The sequence below is a fragment of the Neophocaena asiaeorientalis genome, unplaced genomic scaffold, assembly GCF_003031525.2.
Source record: "Neophocaena asiaeorientalis asiaeorientalis breed wild unplaced genomic scaffold, Neophocaena_asiaeorientalis_V1.1 scaffold671, whole genome shotgun sequence".
NCBI lineage: Eukaryota > Metazoa > Chordata > Mammalia > Artiodactyla > Phocoenidae > Neophocaena > Neophocaena asiaeorientalis.
The window spans coordinates 3,060,486-3,068,362 of record NW_020175533.1 but is presented as its reverse complement, the minus strand read 5'-3'; the positions used below and the strand labels follow the sequence as shown (position 1 = coordinate 3,068,362).

Genomic DNA, 7,877 nt, shown 5'->3' with positions numbered 1-7,877 from the left:
GCCCAGCACTTGCACATGCATATGGCCCTCCAGACTCCCAGAAGTATGTCAGAGATTTTCAAGGTCCCTCTGGATATCTTATTCCCAGTTTTTCATGATTTTTGGTCAACTTGTTTTCTCCAGCTGTTAGCACCACCTCGGGCAACTGTGATGTTAAACAGTTTTCACCAGTTATTTTTTAAAAGGCTATTTGACCTGAGAGAGCTCTGAATCAGGTCAAATAAAGACAAGCCCTATAAGTGAAGGTTTCCAGGGAATTGCTATACAGGTCAAGAATGACAATTTCTGGGCCTCCCACCCATTAGAATGGTTACTATAAAAAAAAAGAAAGAAAAGAAGTGTTGGTTGGGGTGTGGAGAAAATTAGAACCTTTGCACACTACTGGTAGGAATATAAAATGGTGCAGCTGCTACGGAAAACAGTTCCCCCCAAAATTAAAAAAACAATTACCATATGATCCAGCAATTCCACTTCTGGACAAATATCCAAATTAATTGAAAGCACAGTATCAAAGAGACTTTGCACACCCATGTTCATAGCAGCATTATTCCCAATAGCCAAAAGGTGGAAGCAATCCAAGTGTCCATCGATAAATGAATTGATAAGCAAAACGTGGTATATTCATACAATAGAATATTATTCAGCCTTTAAAGGGAAGGAAATTCTGACACATGCTTCAACACGGATGAACCTTGAGGATGTTATGCTAAGTGAAATAAGCCAGTCATAAGAAAACAAATACTGTATGATTCCACTTATATGATGTATCTAAAGGAGTCAAATTGGGACTTCGCTGGTGGTCCAGTGGGTAAGAATCGGTCTTGCAATGCAGGGGACACCAGTTCAATCCCTGGTCAGGGAACTAAGATCCCACATGCCACGGGGCAACTAAGCCTGTGCACCACAACTAGAGAGCCCGCGTGCTGCAACTACAGAGCCCACATGCTCTGAAGCCCATGTGCCATAACTAGAGAGAAGCCCGTGCGCTGCAGCGAAAGATCCCGCGTGCCTCAACTAAGACCCAATACAGCCAATAAATAAATAAAATAAAGGAGTCAAATTCATAGAAACATAAAGTAGAAAGGTGGTTGCCAAGGGCTGGGGGAGGGGGAAATGGGGAGATGTTTAATGGGTCTAGAGTTTCAGGGGTTTATTTTCAAGTTTCAGACTATTTATTAAGCAGTGTAAACCCCAACACAATACACCAACATGATTTCGTGCGTTTATTTATTTATTTTTTACTTTTTGGCCGTACCACGCAGCATGTGGGATCTTAGTTCCCCAACCAGGGATCGAACCGGCGCCCCCTGCAGTGGAAGTGCCAAGTCTTAACCTCTGGACCACTAGGGAAGTCCCTGATTTCGTGCATTTAGAGGGGAAATGTTTCCTGGTTAAGTGGAAAATTGTGCAGATGGCTTCTGGAAGACCTTCATTCTAAGCAGCTTTATAATGAAACATTTCATTTAGAAGTCTGGACCTTCTTTCTTCAATTTGCTGTAATCTACATTCACTGAGTAGAACTTGTACTGATCATTGGGACCCAGTTTTTTCCAGGGTTCTGGGTTACTCTTTTTGTCCCAACTGACATCTGGATTGAACAATGCCAGGCGCAAGACATACAGTGTTGCTCCAGTACCTCCCGCTTCAATAAATATGAAGAGGGGGATCAAGCTAAGATGCTTCTTGGCCTGACCGATGATTAGGCGGAGGATGGTTGTGACAGAAGCCTCGAGTCCAGACGGAGAGAACAATAAACTTGCAAGACCCAGGACTAAACAGTCTCTGCGCCGAGCAGAGTTTCAGTTTTGCAAGATGAAAAAGTTCTGGAGATCTGTTTCACAACAATGTGAATATTCTTAACATTCCTGAACTGTACATTCAAAAATGGTTAAGGTGGTAAATTTTATGTTATGTATACTTTGTTACAATTAAAAGTACATGGACACCTACTATGTGCCTGGCATTCTGGTTCACCTTTGTACACCCAGTGCCTGCATATCATGAATACTCCTCATCTTCCCTCTCAGCAACTTTTTTAATTAATTAATTTATTTATTTATTTTTGGCTGCGTTGGGTCTTCGTTGCAGCGAGTGGAGGCTGCTCTTCCTTGTGGTGCGCAGGCTTCTCATTGCAGCGGCTTCTCTTGTTGAGGAGCACGGGCTCTAGGCACGCGGGCTTCAGTAGTCGTGGCTCGCGGGCTCTAGAGCACAGGCTCCATAGTTATGGCACACGGGCTTACCGGGCTTCAGTAGTCGTGGCTCGCGGGCTCTAGAGCACAGGCTCCATAGTTATGGCACACGGGCTTAGTTGCTCCGCAGCATGTGGAATCTTCCTGGACCAGGGCTCAAACCCATGTCCCCTGCATTGGCAGGCAGGTTCTTAACCACTGCGCCACCAGGGAATTCCTCCCTCTCAGCACCATTTGACTCCCTTCTTGAAATGCCTTTTCTCTTGACTTCCAGAAATCCTTTCTTGGTTCTGTTCCTGCCTCACTCCTACTCAATCTTTTGCCAGTTCCTCCTCTTTCCCCTGATCTTTGTACCTTGGAAATGCTTCAGGGCTTAGGCTTCTAACCTCCCCCCACCTACTTTCACTCCCTAGGTGATCTCCTCTGTCTCCTGACTTTAAATGACTTTGATATACTGATGCCTCCTAAATTTATTATCTCCAGCCTGTACCTCACTCCTGACCTTCAGTTATATCCAATCACCTACCCAACATCTCTATGTGATATTTCATAAACATTTCAGAGTTCACAAAAATAATACAAAACTCCCAATTCCCCCTCTTAATCTGTTCCTCCAGCTGACTCTCAGCTTAACTAAAACCTTCAGAGTCATTCTTAACTCCTATCATCCACACACCCTATATCTAACCCATCAACATATCCCAGCAGCTCTACCTTCAAAATAATTCCAGAATACATCTTATCTCCTCCACTTCCCAGTGTCCAAACCACCAAAAACCATTGCCTGATTTACTGAAATAGCCTCCTAACTGCCATCCTTGCTTTACCTTCTCCTGCTCCCTGCTTTAGTCCACACACAGAAGCCAGTGCTATTTTGAAAAGGCAAGTCTGGTTGTGTCTCTCTCCTGTGCTCCAAACCCTCCAAATGGCTCCCTATCCCACTCAGAATAGTAGCCAAAGCATTTTTTTATGAATTGTACATTTATTTGGTTCAACAAACATTTTCTTGAGCATCTACTAAGTATTAGGTTTGATGAGGGGCACTGGGGATATATAACATCTGCCCTTGGAGAAGTCTCAAGCATAGCAAGTCAACTCTGTACCTTGTAACATTGTGGGGGGTGCAGAGCACCATGGGGGAGGAATTTTTAATCCAACTTTTATATTAGTAAAGACTCTCTCAAGAAAGTATAATGCAAAAACTAAGCCTTCAGGAATTGGTACAAGTTATCCAGAGGATGTGGCCAAGGGATAGTAGGGAACAACAGAGGGATGTGAGAAGGTTACTCAGGTTTGGGAAACCACATGTTCACAATTAGCCAAAGCATTTTAATGGCCTACAAGGCCCTGCATATTCTGCCCCCACTCCACCCCTCTGTGACTCATCTGCTCAAGCTGCGCCTTTATCCTTGTTCCTTCTGCCGAGAATGCTCTTCCCCCAAATTTCCACAGGGTTCATTCCCTCACTCCCTTCAGGCTTCTGCTCCAATGTCACCTTATCACAGAAGTTTCTTTGATCATCCCAAATAATATACAACTTCCTACCCTTACCTCAACGCTTCCTCTCTCCTAATCCATCTTATCTCTAATTTATATATAAATATATGTATATGTATATTCATTCATTCATCACCTTTCTCCTCCAAGGACATTGCTCTGTTTACTGTTTGATCCCCCAAATTTAGTACAGTGTGCCTGGTGTGTTGGAGGCACTCAATATATATTGGATAAATGAATGAATGAATGTTCAATAATTAGTTGTTAAATGAAGGAGATTAGTATGCTACTTTTCAAGACATCAGAGCAAAACTTAACCAATTTCTCAATCTACAAACAATCCATTTTCCAGGATGCATTAGAGAAAATTACTTCATTGAGCCACATCCACAAAAGAAGGTGAAATGTTCCAAGGAGCAATTCTAATATTAAAGTTGACCCAACCGGGTCTGAGCAGAGCCATGCTTAACTTCAAGATTTATGTTTTGAGAAAGATTTTTACTGAGACATAGATACTTACAACTCATTCCCACAAATCTGGAATGCCTAAACGTTCATCCAAGTTTGGATTTCTTCCACAGGTTACTCAGTCATTAGATCTTGGTCCTTTTCAATCCTGACACCCTTCCTCATGACAACTTTGTATGACAGGCATGTGCATCATTCATTCTCTGGTGACTGACCTATTAATATACAGCACTAAGTAAATAACCAGACCACTGGTTTGAAAAGCAAACTAAAAAGGATTTAAAGACTTAGGAACCCATCTTAATTCAAATAAGATGTTAAATCCTAGGGACTTCCCTGGCGGTCCAGTGGTTAAGACTCCACGATTCCAATACAGGGGGTGCGGGTTCGACCTCTGGTCACGGAACTGAGATCCTGCATGCTGCGCAGCCTGGCCAAAAATTAAAAAAAAAAAAAAAGATGTTAAGTCCTATTTGTTCCAGGAGAAAAGGTGAGGTAAAACACTCATTGTGGAGGTGAAGGTGGGGTGATACTTCTATAACCAGAAGTTATAACAGCACCAGGAAGGTTGAAGGCCAATTATACTTCAAAAACAAACTCATAGAAAAAGAGATCAGATTTGTGTTTACCAGAGGTGGGGGTGGAGGAGGGGAAATTGGATGAAGGCAGTCAGAAGGTACAAATTTCCAGGTATAAGATAAATAACTACTAGGAATGTAATGTACAACATGATAAATATAATTAACACTGCTGTGTTATATATAAAAGAGAGTAAATCCTAAGAGGATCACAAGGAAAAACTTTTTTTCTATTTCCTTAATTTTGTATCTATATGGGATGATGGATGTTCACTAAACTTATTGTGATAATCATTTCATGATGTATGTAAGTCAAGTCATTACGCTGTACACTTCAAACTTATACAGTGCTGTAAGTTGATTATATCTCAATAAAAATGGAAGAAAAAATAAACAAAAAAGATTTTCTCTGTATCATTGGTTTGGAGCAGTTTTATAACAATGTGCCTTTGTTTGTTTGTTTTTAGGCCACAGCACGTGGCTTGTGGGATTTTAGTTCCCCAACCCGGGCCCTCGGCAGTGAGAGCACAGAGTCCTAACCACTTGATGGCCAGGGAATTCCCACAATGTGCCTTTGTGTAGTATTTTTCATCTACCTTTTGCTGGTGTTCATTGAACTTCTTGGATCTGTGAGTTTATATCTTTTATTAATTTTGGAAAGTTTCAGGACTTTACTTCTTCACGTACTTTTTCTGTCCCCCTTCCTCTCCTTTGGGGATTCTATTTCCTGCATATTAGGCCACATGAAATTGTCCCACAGCTCATTTATGCTTTTTTCTATTTTCATTTTTTGGGGATTCGTTTTTCCTCTGTTCCATTTTCTCAGTTTCTACTGCTATGATTTAAACTACTGATGTTTTTCTTCTGCAATGTCTAGTCATTAATTCCATCTGGTGTATTTTTCATCTTTAGGATTTCATTGTGGGTACTTATATATATTCCATGTCTCTGCTCAACTTTTTTAACATATGCAGTGTAGCTTTAATAACTTTTTTAGCATCATTGTCTCCTAATTCTAACATCTGTGTCCATTCTGTGTTAGTTTCCATTGATTGATCATTATGGTTCATGTTTTCCTGCTTAAAAAAACCCAACACTCTTTTATTGAGATATAGTTCACATACCACACAACACACCATTTAAAGTGTACAGTTAGGACTTCCCTCGTGGCGCAGTGGTTAAGAATCTGCCTGCCAATGCAGGGGACATGGGTTCAATCCCTGGTCCAGGAAGATCCCACGTGCCGTGGAGCAACTAAGCCCGTGTGCCACAACTACTGAGTCCAAGCTCTAGAGCCCACGAGCCACAACTACTGAGCCTGCGTGCCACAACTACTGAAGCCCACACACCTAGAGCCCATGCTCCACAACAAGAGAAGCCACCGCAATGAGAAGCCCACGCACCACGACGAAATGCAGCCCTCGCTCGCTGCAGCTAGAGAAAACCCGCGCACATCAACAAAGACCCAATGCAGCCAAAAATAAAATAAATTCATTAAAAAAATAAAGTGTACAGTTAAATGTTTATTTTTAGTATACTTACAGAGTTCTGCGACCATTACCACAGTCAGTTTCAGAACATTTTCAACACACCAAAAAGCAATCCCATACCCCTTAGCAGTCATTGCCTTTTTTTCCCCAGTTACCTTCCTCCCCCACCCCACCAGACCTACTAACCTACTTTGTCTCTATGGACTTGCCTATTCTGGACATTGTCTATAAATGGGATCATACAATATGCGGTCCTTTGTGACTGGCTCCTTTCACTTGACATACGTTTTTCAAGGTTATTCCATATTGTGGTATGTACCTCTTGCTTCTTTTTATGCCTAATCATCTTTGTTTGGATAACAGACATTGTGAATTTTACCTTAGGTGCTAGGGTTTTATTATTAGTATTCCTAGAAATCTTCCTGATCTTTGTACTGAGATAGTTAAGTTACTTGGAAACAATTTGATCTTTCAGGGTCTTCCTTTTATGATTTGTTAATTGGGCCTGCACTGGTACTTAGTCCAGGGCTAATTATTCCCCACAACCTTCCTGTGTATTCTATGCCCTGTGAATTATGTTTTTCCAATTGACCTATGTGCCAGGCCTAGTTCTAATCCAGTTGGATGGTTCTTTCCCTGGACTTGGGTAGTTTCTTCATATGCATGCACTTATCAGTACTCTGCTGAATATTCACTGGGGACTCTTTGCAGATCTCTTTGGTTCTCTCTCTGTGAAGCTCTCTCCTGATATTCTGCCCTTCGAACTCTAGCTGTCCTTGTCTCTCTGGATTATTTTAATTTAGGGAGGCCACCAGGCTCTACCTTCTCCCCTTTCTGTGCCACAGCACGAAAACTCTCCAAGTCCTCCCCACAGATACACCAGAAATACATCTACACGTGGAAAAACTCCTACAGAACACCTACTGAACGCTGGCAGAAGACCTCAGACCTCCCAAAAGGCAGAAAAAAACCCCACGTACCTGGGTAACGCAAAAGAAAAACATAAACAGAGACAAAAGGATAGGGACAGGTCCTGCACCAGCGGGAGGGAGCTGTGAAGGAGGAAAAGTGTCCACACACTAGGAAGCCCCTTCGTGGGCGGTGACTGCGGGTGGCAGAGGTGGGGAGCTTCGGAGCCGAGGAGGAGAGCACAGCAACAGGGGTGCGGAGGGCAAAGCGGAGAGATTCCAAAACAGAGGATCAGGGCCGACCGCCACTCACTAGCCGAGAGACTTTGCTCACCCGCCGGGGCGGGCAGGGCTGGGAGCTGAGGCTCGGGCTTCAGTCGGAGCGCCGGGAGAGGACTGGGGTTGGCGGCATGAACACAGCCTGCAGGGCGTTAGTGCACCGCGGCTAGCCGGGAGGGAGTCCGGGGAAAAGTCTGCACCTGCCGAAGAGGCAAGAGACTTTTTCTTCCCTCTTTATTTCTGGTGCGCGAGGAGAGGAGATTAAGAACGCTGCTTAAAGGAGCTCCAGAGACAGGCGCGATCCGTGGCTAAAAGCGCGGACCCCAGAGACAGACATGAGACGCTAAGGCCGCTGCTGACGCCACCAAGAAGCCTGTGTGGGAACACAGGTCACTATCCACACCCCCCTTCCGGGGAGCCTGTGCAGACCGCCACTGCCAGGGTCCCGGGATCCAGGGACAACTTCCC

The 7,877-nt window shown here is 43.5% G+C and overlaps 1 pseudogene; it reads right to left on the bottom strand.

Annotated features, from left to right (window-relative positions):
• Window positions 1–1,399: 1,399 nt before the first annotated feature.
• LOC112415999 (cytochrome c oxidase subunit NDUFA4 pseudogene) lies at window positions 1,400–1,964 on the bottom strand (annotated as a pseudogene).
• Window positions 1,965–7,877: the final 5,913 nt, after the last annotated feature.